At 41.7% G+C, this 13,384-nt stretch overlaps 1 protein-coding gene and 1 pseudogene across 2 annotated transcripts in view; both read right to left on the bottom strand.

Annotated features, from left to right (window-relative positions):
- Positions 1-13,384, bottom strand: part of LOC124794705 (saccharopine dehydrogenase-like oxidoreductase) — a 131,578-nt gene that overhangs the window by 60,801 nt on the left and 57,393 nt on the right. The gene's annotated exons all lie outside the window — the stretch shown is intronic.
- On the bottom strand, positions 11,003-11,120 carry LOC124796495 (annotated as a pseudogene).

The raw sequence follows: 13,384 nt of genomic DNA, 5'->3' as shown, positions 1-13,384 counted from the left end.
ATCGAAAATGCTATATCTCAAGAAAGGATTGGATAAAAAGTGGCAGGCATCCACATAGTTTCCCATTTATGAGGTTGGCAAAGGATGTTTTATCTCCAAGTAGTGTCATATGCTTTTTTGAGGTCAAAAAACATACAAACCAAATGGTTTCAGCATAAGAAGGACTCCTGTATTGCCATCTCCAGTAGAACTAAGTTGTAAAGGATGGAATGGTAGTGCCTGAAACCGCACTGGGAGCAGCTCAGGTGACCTCGGGATTCGAGCAGCCAGACGAGGTGGCAGTTGACCATGTGTTCAAGAATCTTACCCATACAACTGGTAAGGGTGACACTCTGGTAACTATTAGGGTTGCTATGGTCTTCGCCTGGTTACCAGAATGGAATTAATATTGTCTCCTTCCAAGTCTTGGGGTATTGTCCATCAAACAAGATCTGATTGAAACAAGAGAGGAACTGTCCTTCCCTTCAGGGCACAGATGACAAAGCATGGCATAATGGATTTCATCAGGTCGTGGAGTAGTCTCTCTGGCTGCAGACAAAGCTGATTCCAGTTCCCACATGGAGAACAGAAGGTTGTGGACTACTTCATTATGCAAGAAGAAATTGAGCTCCCTCATCTCTGCAGTCCTACAGAACACCTGTCAAGCAGGAGCTTGTCTGGATGATGTAGTAACAGTAAAGAAGTGTTCAGCTAAAACCTGAGCATGTCTCCTGGCATATCTACCATGACCCCATTACTTGACAAGGCTGTAAGGGGACATGTACTACCCTTGCCTGAAATCTGTCTTATTGATTCCAAAACTTGTGCAGTGGAAGTGGACCGAATAATGGAAGTCGTGAATTCCCTCAAGGAAGCCCTCTTCCATTCTTTTATCACTCACCTCGCATGTGCTCTCACAGATCTGAAGGTATGGATATTGTCTGTAGTTAGACAGTGTTAGAAGTTCCGCAGAGCTGTTCGTCTGGCCCTAATTGCCAGTTGACACTCGTAATTCCACCAAGGTACAGGCTGTCATCTGAGTTGGTTACTAGACCAGGGGATGGACTCTGTGGCAGCCTGTTTGATCTCACAAGTGATATGGGCCATCACCCCTGTGCACAATTCCTTTTAAAGTAGCCTGCCGACTGTACTGTAACCAATTTGTCTTCTGTGTCATATATCTGCGTGGTCTCCTGTCAGCCACCGTCCTAGTCAGCAGACGGATCCACACTGGGAAGTGGTCACTAGAATGTAAATCTGGAGCTACCTTCCACTGCACTGAGTCTGCAATAGCAGGGGAACAAAAACAAAGGTAAATGGCTGAAAAATGCCCTGTATCTGTGGAAAAGTGTGTCATCTGATATGCATTCAGAAGGCTGATATTCTCAGAATGGACGAGTCGCTCAATCATTCAATCCCTGGAGCAATTGGTAGCCAAGCCCCATAGCACATCGAAATCACCCCCACAAGAGTTCTGCCAGTGCATCTGCATCCAAAGCATTATTAGGGGGAAGGTACAAGGAACACACTGTGATATTAAAGGGAGCGAGAACTTTCACAGCAATTGCTTGCATGGCCATGGTAAGAGGGACAGGAGGGGAGTGGCATCTATCATCAATGAAAACAGCCCTGTCTCCAGAAGTATCATCCTTCCTGTATGCGGGGGAGCCCTGTAATGCACGTGTGTCGGTGGCTTTAAGATGCATTTCTTGTAAGCAGGTGCAGAACGGTTTCTCCTGGACCAGTAGCTGTGATTCTTACAAATGTGAGTGATATCCATTCAAATTCCACTGCAACACAGAAGTCCCTGTGGAAGCCATTAGTTAGTGATGATTGTTCTTGTGTTCCTCCCTCGGAGGCAGTGATTTACCAGAGAGGTCAGGGGGACTGTTAGCCGATTCCTTGCTCTCCGGTTCCTCCAACTGGAATTCCATATCCTCAAGAGCTCACCAATCCAAACATTTGACTATCACTTTCTTGGACTTGGAACTACTTTTCAAAGGATGAAAAGGAGGGGGTTGCCTGGGTTCCGAGGATGGCTCAGCTGGCTTCTGATATTGGGTAGTGGTATGTGGCTTAGGTGGTAAGCCTGTTGCTGATGGCTTTTGAACAACTTCATTTTCAAGTGGAGCATTTCCCTCACAGGTACATCAACAAGTGCATGTGCTCACACGTGAATCTGTGGTCTGAGTTTGTGTGGAGTCAACACACTTAGTGATTGGCATCTTAAGGGCTGATGCAAAAGAAGTAGCAAAAACTGGTGGTTGCATAGCTTTGAAAGCTTTTTTAGCTTCACCATAGGGTGTGCATCTCTTTATGTTCAACTCCTGATTTTTCCTTTCCTCGTTGTAAACCTCACATTTCTGTTCCACACTGTGTGAACCCCGGAACAGTTTACGCGTTTTGGAAGAAGTGTGCAAGAATTGCCTGATTTGTGAGCTAAGCCACCACAACTGCCACACACAGCCTTCCCCTTACGTCCCATAGTGGTATGGCCAAATTGTTGACATTTGCAGCATCACATTGCATTAGGAACAAATGGACAAACCTTACGACGGATATAGCCTGCAAGGATATGTTCAGGTAATTTCAGAGCACTAAACATGAGTAGAAATGTTGCCAATTTTTCCAATTTGCCATTGACTCTCCTCCTACAGTTCTGCACTTCCATTACACCCATATTTTTCAATTCTTCGTGTAACCCCGCAGGGTCCACCTCCATTATATCTGAGCAGGTAACCACGCCCTTACTAAAGTTAAGGGTGTTATGCAACTCAACCTTGACTGGGTAGTCATCTAAGGCTTTACACCACAGGAGCTTAGATATTTGGTTTGACTTAGCAGTTTCAACTAGAAGTGTTCCATTATGAACTTGTTTGACATTTTTTTAGAGACCCAGCAATACCTTCCAATGCCTTATGAATATAGGAAGGAGAGATCTTCTCAAAGGTTCCCCCTATTTGCTTGATTTCAATGAAAGTTTTATGGCACACTAACGCCCTATTACTATGATTCTGAGACTGCTATTTGGGAGGACTGCCCAATCGAGCTCTTTTTGAGTAGTGGGTGTAGGTATTACCTGACAGTACAGATGGTACACCCGTCCCATCAGGAGTAGTAGTTTGATGAGACCATTCCATAGGGATCCCATGAGACACTAGGTAAACAACCATCACTCAGGCAGAGCCCTGCATGCCTGAACAAGCCTTATACAACTGGGGGGCTGCAGATGCCTCATAGGTTGCCCACTAGAGACTGTTTTACCTCAAGAGTCCTTCACCTCATCAGCATGTAGCACACCTTGAGGTTGAGGGTTTTTTTATAGTATGTGTACCTTTGGGACCAAGGGGTGAAGCCAAGATCCCCATTCTCCGAAACACTAAACATTCCACCACTGCGCCGTATGAAGGTCACTCAAGCAAGCACAGAGCTTACGGTGATAGAGGGCTCGTGGAACTTACCAGTTCACACCTCAGGAACCCCAGGGTCGCCAAGCCCATACTCAGCAAACGAATGCCGAGTCCCTGAGGGGTGCTCTGTGTGGAATTCAGGGTGGTTATTACCACAGCCATTTCCTAATAATCATCAGTGAATTGGCAATGAAGGTGAACTGGTGCTGGATACCAACTAAATGTTAACTTCCTTACTGTTAGATCACAAAAAAGTCACTTTGGCACTTCAGCCTTAAAATATTTACATATTGCCTTACTTCCAAGTGTTCTGGTTTTTTATCAGTGAGGAAATGTTTTAATCGTAAAGGCTTTTAAGGTTCTATCTGTTGCTCTAATGTGTTAGAGCAATTTATTTTGATGATTAAATTTGTCAAACTTTTGTTGTGAGGGTCCAGTAGTTACAAATCATCATTCATTGACCATTCACTGGTAATTATTATGTTTATGAGGCGCTAAATGGAGACTTTCTTCACATTTTTTGACGTCACACTGTGGCTTCTGCAAACTTTTTTTCTGGACTGCTGTAATTGGTTTTAAAAATTGTGCAGCTATTTGTTATGTGTTTGTTTTGACTCATATTTCTATTCTTAAATGTATGTGTTTCTTGGCGTTTTCTTTCTCATATCATAGCAAAAGAACATAATTTCGGACTCTCCACGGCTCCACTAGAAATGGAGATAATTCTTGGAGTCTAAAAGTGGAATCAGAAAGTATTTTCTAAAACTGACCTTCACCAATATATTTTTATCTGACAAAGTAAGGAATTAGAACAAGCAACTATTTATTATCTTTATGATCATTGCCTCATACTTACCTGACCACAATGATATTTCTCAGAGAATAAAAATTATATACATTTGTAGGAATGGTTGGTTAGATTCCTTTTCTGAATATGTGTGGATTCCAAGTATCTTGATTTACGACTGATGGTAGTTTGTTGAAGACATTTACACCAGAATATAGAACTCTGTTATGAACCACAAATAAAAAGTACTTTGAATTGTGGAAATTATGTCTTTGTGAGATTAAGATTTTAACTATTTCCTGTGAACTAGTTACAGGGCTCTTCAGCTATCGTCTGGATTGTACTTGGTGGTGATGTTAAATTTTGGCTACTAATTAATATTCTTACACAATTTTTTCTCCTTCATTATTGCACCTTCTGCTCCCTTATCTCATGAAATGAGATGTCTGTCAAACATGCTTTGGTTTAGTTTCTTTTTCTTCATAAAACTGTCAGGTCTCTGACAACCAGTCCAATACAACACTAGCCTAAAGGATTTCTTCTCATCCATGAGGAGGAGGAGTAGGAGGAGGAGGAGGAGAAGATAACTGTTTAACATCCTTTTGATAACGAGGTCATTAGGAACGGAGCACAAGTTCACATTAGGGAAGGTCAGAGAAGGAAATTAGCCATGCCCTTTCGAAGGAACTATCCCAGCATTTACCTTAAGTGATTTAGGGAAGTCACGGAAAACCTAAATCAGGATTTCTGGATGTGGGTTTGAACCATCGTCCTCCCAAAGATTTCTCATCCAGAAACCGCATATGAATGTTGGTTGTTTATAAGAAGATGGTGTTACTCATCACTGAAAAAGGAGAAATATTTATCAAAATATTTTGAAACTTTGCAGTAGCAGGGTCATGGCCTATAGCCGAAATCGCAGACTTTGCTACGAATATGGAATCAATCATTTCATGAAGACCACGTTCGACACTCAACAGCTGTGTCAGAATAGAACCCAAGAGGACAGACATGTTATTTGTTTGGCTGTACAGGATTGAACAGCCACGTCACACACCTGAGCCCGAAAATGGGCTTGTTTGCAGTAAGCCAAATATCCACACAGGTAGTGTGACTTTGTATGGAGCACCATGAACTGTCAGTGTGGTGATCATTGTTGTGATGTCCCCTGATGCAGCAGAAGAGAGAGGTCCACTGACAGTGGTATACCCAATGACACTGGACACAGGAGAGGAATCATGTTGTCCTCTCAGACAAATCCCAGGTCTGTGTACCACGTCAAAATAGACATATCTATGTATAGAGCTAACTAGGGGATTGAACCATTTGCAGATTGAATTTGTAATTACCATTCGAGCTCAGCACCTGATGTGATGGCATGGGTTGCCATTGGGTACATAAGACTATCATCTCTGGTCCGCACAGTCCCAAATTTGGACAACAGATGTACATTTCTGACATGTTAAGATTGGGGATTATGCCCTATCTTCAATGCTTCCATGACATTATTTTTCTGTCCATACTGTCCTGTCCAGTCTTGATAAAGAGGGTATTTCACTGCTGCCCTGGCCAGCATGATCTTCAGGCATTCTACCCACTGCAAACATTTACTTGCAAATTGCTGAGAGACCGCCATACAACTGCTCAGCAGTTGCTACTACTGAAACTCTGGCAGAGAGTTGAAGCAGTTTTGTGTCACAATATGAATGTGCAGAAGTGTAGATAACATTTACAAAAGATATAAAAAGTCCAAGTTCCATAACATGCATATTACAAGTCTGTAGAAATGAAAGATTCACAATATCACAAGTGAGAAGGTTAAAGCCAAAGGGATGTCAGTCACACTTTTAAGTTGTTTTACTTAAGTACTATAAGACAATGTAGATCTGTTAAAGATGCAGATCTGTTAAAAAGAAGAGTGGTGTAGGTCCTAGTTTAGTTCATACATCCATTGGCGGCAGTAGCAGTTTCAGGGGTGAATGAAACAGTCACTTTGTTAGCATCCAATCTGGTGCTAGTCAGACTTACACCACTAATCCTCTAAATATTTGTGAAGTGTGAGTTTCTACATATGTAGGATTTGCTGTACATTTTATGTTGATTATAGTGGACCCTCAATCTGATGAAGATGTGAATACTGAACCCAGTACATTGGAGTATGCAAGATCTAATGATGACCAGGAACCATCAGAGTCTGAAATGTCGGACTCATCAGGTAAGTTTAACATTTTATAAATACATAATATTATCTGGTCATCTCACAATACCATGTTGTCCTTTGAGATATATATTTAATAGAGGGAAACATTCCACGTGGGAAAAATATATCTAAAAACAAAGATGATGTGACTTACCAAACGAAAGCGCTGGCACGTCGATAGACACACACAAACAAACACAAACATACACCTTCAGCCCCACTCCCAGATTCAACCAAACAGCCCTCGTCAAAGATTTACTGTCCTACACTCGTACTCTCTGCTGGAAGTATCACTTTGCCACGAAGAAAAATGATCCTAATCCTACTCCTAATGATCCAACTCCCCAAGACACTATCCAAATTGAACCCTGCCTGGAACAGTTCCGTCCTCCGTCACAGCGGGACCCACCTCCTCTTCCTCAAAATCACCCTCTCCGAACCTTCCAGGAATTTATGACTTCCAGCCTTGCCTCTCAATCCTTCTTAAAAAACCTTAATCCTGCTCCCAACATCACCACTGCTGAAGCCCAGGCTATCAGTGATCTGAAGGCTGACCGGTCCATCGTCATCCTTCCGGCGGACAAGGGTTCCACGACCGTGGTACTTGATCGTCGGGAGTATGTGGCTGAGGGACCGCGTCAGCTTTCAGACAACACCACATACAAAGTTTGCCAAGGTAATCCCATTCCTGACGTCCAGGCGGAGCTTCAAGGAATCCTCAGAACCTTAGGCCCCCTACAAAACCTTTCACCTGACTCCATCAACTTCCTGACCCCACTGACACCCCGCACCCCTACCTTCTACCTTCTTCCTAAAATTCACAAACCCAATCATCCCGGCCGCCCCACTGTAGCTGGTTACCAATCCCCCACAGAACGTATCTCTGCCTACGTAGATCAACACTTTCAACCCATTACATGCAGTCTCCCATCCTTCATCAAAGACACCAACCACTTTCTTGAACGCCTGGAATCCTTACCCAATCCGTTACCCCCGGAAACCATCCTTGTAACCATTGATGCCACTCCCTTATACACAAATATCCCGCCCGTCCAGGGCCTCGCTGCGATGGAGCACTTCCTTTCACGCCGATCACCTGCCACCCTACCTAAAACCTCTTTCCTCATTACCTTAGCCAGCTTCATCCTGACCCACAACTTCTTCACTTTTGAAGGCCAGACATACCAACAATTAAAGGGAACAGCCATGGGTACCAGGATGGCCCCCTCGTACGCCAACCTATTCATGGGTCGCTTAGAGGAAGCCTTCTTGGTTACCCAAGCCTGCCAACCCAAAGTTTGGTACAGATTTATTGATGACATCTTCATGATCTGGACTCACAGTGAAGAAGAACTCCAGAATTTCCCTCCAACCTCAACTCCTTTGGTTCCATCATATTCACCTGGTCCTACTCCAAATCCCATGCCACTTTCCTTGATGTTGACCTCCACCTGTCCAATGGCCAGCTTCACACGTCCGTCCACATCAAACCCACCAACAAGCAACAGTACCTCCATTATGACAGCTGCCACCCATTCCACATCAAACGGTCCCTTCCCTACAGCCTAGGTCTTCGTGGCAAACGAATCTGCTCCAGTCCGGAATCCCTGAACCATTACACCAACAACCTGACAACAGCTTTCGCATCCCGCAACTACCTTCCCAACCTGGTACAGAAGCAAATAACCAGAGCCACTTCCTCATCCTCTCAAACCCAGAACCTCCCACAGAAGAACCACAAAAGTGCCCCACTTGTGACAGGATACTTTCCGGGACTGGATCAGACTCTGAATGTGGCTCTCCAGCAGGGATATGACTTCCTCAAATCCTGCCCTGAAATGAGATCCATCCTTCATGAAATCCTCCCCACTCCACCAAGAGTGTCTTTCCGCCGTCCACCTAACCTTTGTAACCTCTTAGTTCATCCCTATGAAATCCCCAAACCACCTTCCCTACCCTCTGGCTCCTACCCCTGTAACCGCCCCCGGTGTAAAACCTGTCCCATGCACCCTCCCACCACCACCTACTCCAGTCCTGTAACCCGGAAGGTGTACACGATCAAAGGCAGAGCCACGTGTGAAAGCACCCACGTGATTTACCAACTGACCTGCCTACACTGTGATGCATTCTATGTGGGAATGACCAGCAACAAACTGTCCATTCGCATGAATGGACACAGGCAGACAGTGTTTGTTGGTAATGAGGATCACCCTGTGGCTAAACATGCCTTGGTGCACGGCCAGCACATCTTGGCACAGTGTTACACCGTCCGGGTTATCTGGATACTTCCCACTAACACCAACCTATCCGAACTCCGGAGATGGGAACTTGCTCTTCAATATATCCTCTCTTCCCGTTATCCACCAGGCCTCAATCTCCACTAATTTCAAGTTGCCGCCACTCATACCTCACCTGTCATTCAACAACATCTTTGCCTCTGCACTTCTGCCTCGACTGACATCTCTGCCCAAACTCTTTGTCTTTAAATATGTCTGCTTGTGTTAGGTAAGTCTTTCCGCTCCAGGGATTGGAATGACTCCTTACCCTCTCCCTTAAAACCCACATCCTTTCGTCTTTCCCTCTCCTTCCCTTTTTCCTGATGAGGCAACAGTTTGTTGCGAAAGCTTGAATTTTGTGTGTATGTTTGTGTGTGTCTATCGACGTGCCAGCGCTTTCGTTTGGTAAGTCACATCATCTTTGTTTTTATATATATATATATAAAATCTCTAATGACAGAATGAAGTCTCTAATGAGAGAATGAATGTCAAGATAATTCTGATTTATTGTTCTGCCTCAGTTGCACATTTTAAATTAGATTACAAGTGTCGATCGTTCTGCATCATCTTCAGATCTTAAACAACTAAATATGTATCAGCTAATATTTTATGATAAGTAGAAAAGACAAGAACTGTACATAGATGTAGAATTTACCTATGAGGTTGTGTCTGCTACCAGTCTTGTCTACTCAGAACCACTTATCAGAGTGCTGTGTTTTGGAACTGAAGTCAGTGTTTTAAATAGGTATATGTTAGAGGTATAGGTGGGAAGGGGCATAAGGGAAATGGTTGTGAGGCCGAATGGTGGAGGTGAAAGAAGCAGGGAGGGGTGGTGGGGATCTCATGAGTTAAACAAGAGAGGTCATGCTATAGTTATATAAATTCTCATTGATACACTAACAGTGTAGAACAATGGGCATTTAAAATATAAATGAAATACAATAATGAAATTATAAAATGGACTGAAGGGGGCTTGAGAGCAGGCAAAGAAGACAAGGGTGACAGGGGAGGGGGGGGGGGGGAGGAGGGGAGGAGGACAGGAGGGAGAGATTGTGGCAAGGATACTATGGGCTTAACAAGAGATAGTCTTATACCAAAAATGCAAGAATTCAATAATATAAAAAACCTTCTGTTAAGATACCACAATGGATGTGTAAAACTGGAATAAAATAGCAGAAACTGAATTAGTGTCTGAAGATGTTCAAAGTGTGAAACTTTAAAAGTATACAGTCAAACATTATATATATATATATTTTTTTTTGGTCAAATACATAAAGTATAGGCCTAGACCAATGGATTTATAAATAGTGAGAGACATAAAGATCATAAAATTATGAAAGTGGGATTATGCTGAGGACCTCAAATTGCATGAAGTATTGTTAAATAATATGAATTTTTTAAAAATTTAAATTCAAATTATTTATAATCCAACTTTCATTATTACAGCTAATTTTTGATGAAACTGTGTTTTTAACAAGCTAGTGACTTCGACAGAAAGGTCATTCTGTTTATGAATGGGAAGCCTTGCTAAATCACTAGTGCATTTGATGTCTGCTATAATTCTCTTTATGTCCTAATGTTGGTTTGGGATTATAGTTTAAGCCTCTTGATGGAAAGATGTCTCATTAACTGTAAGAGGAATATCTGTAAAATTAACGAGCTTGTTGAAGAACTCATGGTTTCTAGGCACAGTATTGTTTCCATATTTCCTTCCATCTGCCATACACAATATTTTTTTATAATGCCTTGCAATTATTTTTGTTCTTTCATTGTCTATTCTATTATTAATTAATGTAAATAGACTTTCAAACTGTGAAGAATGAGTTTTAGCTATCTTTAAGTGAAAAAGTATAAGTGATCATTTAATACATCTTTGTTCTTGTAGGTTTCCCTAATTTCTGCTTTTACCCACATAATTTCACTTTTTTTGTAATTGCATGAGCTATTGCTTTTTTATTCATGATTTTAACTCTTGCACACCCTGGGAATTATATTTTTATGTAAGTATTCAATGTTAAATATAATTTTACAACGGTTTTCATTAATTTTACTTAAGTTAAATAAAACAGTGTCTCACCGCCAGACTAGGCACCATTTTCAATATAGTTGACACAATTGTCTTGTGTGATTCCGCAAATGTTTAGAAAAACCACTCTGTCTTCAGGCCACAAGTGGCTCATCGGGACCATCTGACCGCTGTGTCATCCTCCGTGGAGGATGCGGATAGGAGGGGCATGTGGTCAGCACACCGATCTCCCGGTCGTTATGATGGTATTCTTGACCGAAACGGCTACTGTTCGGTCGAGTAGCTCCTCAATTAGCATCACGAGGCTGAGTGCACCCCAAAAAATGGCAACAGTGCATGGCGGCCTGGATGGTCACCCATCCAAGTGCCGACCACACCCAACAGCGCTTAACTTTGGTGATCTCACGGGAACCGGTGTATCCACTGTGGTAAGGCCATTGCCAAGCAAATGTTTAGAAAATTAAGATAATTCGCATTTACTGTTCTGTCTCAGTTGCACTTTTTTAATTAGATTATATGTTGTGATCACACTGAATCAAATTAAAAGTAAATATGTACCATCCAATACTTTACAATAAGTAGATAAGACTGTTGTTGTTGTTGTTGTTGTTGTTGTGGTCTTCAGTCCAGAGATTGGTTTGATGCTGCTCCCCATGCTGCCCTATCTTGTGCAAGCTTCTTCATCTCAAAGTATCTACTGCAACCTACACCCTTCTGAATATGCTTAGTGTATTACTCCCTTGGTTTCCCTCTATGATTTTTACCCCCCACGCAGCCCTCCAATACTAACTTGCTGATCCCTTGATGCCTCAGAACATGTCCTACCAACCAATTCCTTCTTCTAGTCAAGTTGTGCCACAAATTCCTCTTCTCCCCAATTATATTCAGTACCTCTTCTTTAGTTACACGATCTATCCATCTAATCTTCACCATTCTTCTGTAGCACCACATTTTGAAAGCCTCTATTCTCTTCTTGTCTAAACTATGTATTGTCCCTGTTTCACTTCCATACGTTGCTACAGTTCATACAAATACTTTTAGAAACGACTTCCTGACACTTAAATCTATACTCACTGTTCACAAATTTCTCCTCTTCAGTAACACTTTCCTTGCCATTGCCAGTCTACATTTTATATCCTCTCTACTTCAACCATCATCAGTTATTTTGACCCCGAAATAGCAAAACTCATCTACTACTTTAAATGTCTCATTTCCTAATCTGATTTCCTCATCATCGCCTGATTTAATTTGACTACATTCCATTATCCTTGTTTTGCTTTTGTTGATGTTCATCTTATATCTTCCTTTCAACACACTGTCTATTCCATTCAACTGCTCTTCCAGGTTCTTTACTGTCTCTGACAGAATTACAGTGTCATCGGCAAACTTCAAAGTTTTAATTTCTTCTACATGGATTTTAATTCCTACTCCAAATTTTTCTTTCATTTAAGACAGTAATTGTACATAAATGTAGAATTTACTTATGTAGTTGTGTCAGCAGTGTGTCTTGTCTACTCAGAACCGTATATCAGAGTACTTCGTTTTACAACTGTTGTCATTACTAACTACATGTTGGTGGTATGGATGGAGGGGGTTTGGAGGTGTCAAGAGGAAATGAACTGAGACTGATTGGGGGAGGGGAAAGGAAGCAGGAAGGGGGTGGTGGGGATGTCATGAGTTTAACAGGAGAGGACATATAGAAATTATATAGCATATAATTATATAAAATCCTTGATGAAACCATAATGGTGTAGAACAATGGGTATGTAAAAGAGTGAAATTATAAAATGGAGAAAGGCGGATTGACAGGCAAAGAAGGTGGGCAAGGGGCAGGGAGAGGGGGGGGGGGGGGGGGAGGGAGCTGTGGGCAAGCCAGAATGGACAGGGGGACAGGGGATGTAGGGAGAGATTATGGCAGTGATGCTATGGGTTTAACAAGATATGGTCTTATACTAAAATTGCTAAAAGTCAATAACATAAAAAACCTGTTAAGATAGCTGAATGGATGCATAAAACTGTAAGAGGGAGACAAAAATTGTAGCGTACAAAAGAGGAAATAAAGTAGCAAAAACTGAACTAGCGTCAGAAGGTATTCAAAGCGTGACACTTTGAAAGAATATAGTCATAAGTTCTTACTCTGAAAGTATAAAACGAAAATTGTGTTAAACTATTTTTTGTAAATACATTAAAAGTATAGGTCTAGAACAATTGATGTATAAATAGTGAAAGACATAAAGATCAAAAAATTCGAAAGTGGGATTATGCTGAGGACCTTGAATTGTGTCATTAAATATTATGAATTTTAAATAACAGTGAAAGTATAATGCTGTAAAAATATAAAACAAATTATAAAAGTGAAATTATGCCAGGCTCTTGCAGATGGCGTGTAAAAATCTCAATTTCTTCCAACATTGTCAGGAGGTGTCCTTTAGATTTATTGTGAAACACTTTCAAACGCGAATCATTAGTTCCAATTGCATGCTTCAGTGTTTGAAGATGCTCATCAAACACTGTTTTATTACTATGACTTGAAGTGTGCTTTTGAAGTGCATTTAGTTTTACTTTATTTTGCATCTGAAGATGACCCAGAGTGACTGAAACATGTAATTTAATTAAAAATGTGCAGCTGAGATGGAGCTATAAATGAGAATTATCTAAACAGTTGTTGAATCTCTCAAGACGATTATGTCAACTATAGTGAGAACG

Source organism: Schistocerca piceifrons, chromosome 4 (assembly GCF_021461385.2).
Source record: "Schistocerca piceifrons isolate TAMUIC-IGC-003096 chromosome 4, iqSchPice1.1, whole genome shotgun sequence".
NCBI classification, from domain to species: Eukaryota; Metazoa; Arthropoda; class Insecta; order Orthoptera; family Acrididae; genus Schistocerca; species Schistocerca piceifrons.
Note: the sequence above shows the minus strand (reverse complement) of the source record. Positions and strands in the feature narration are given on the sequence as shown.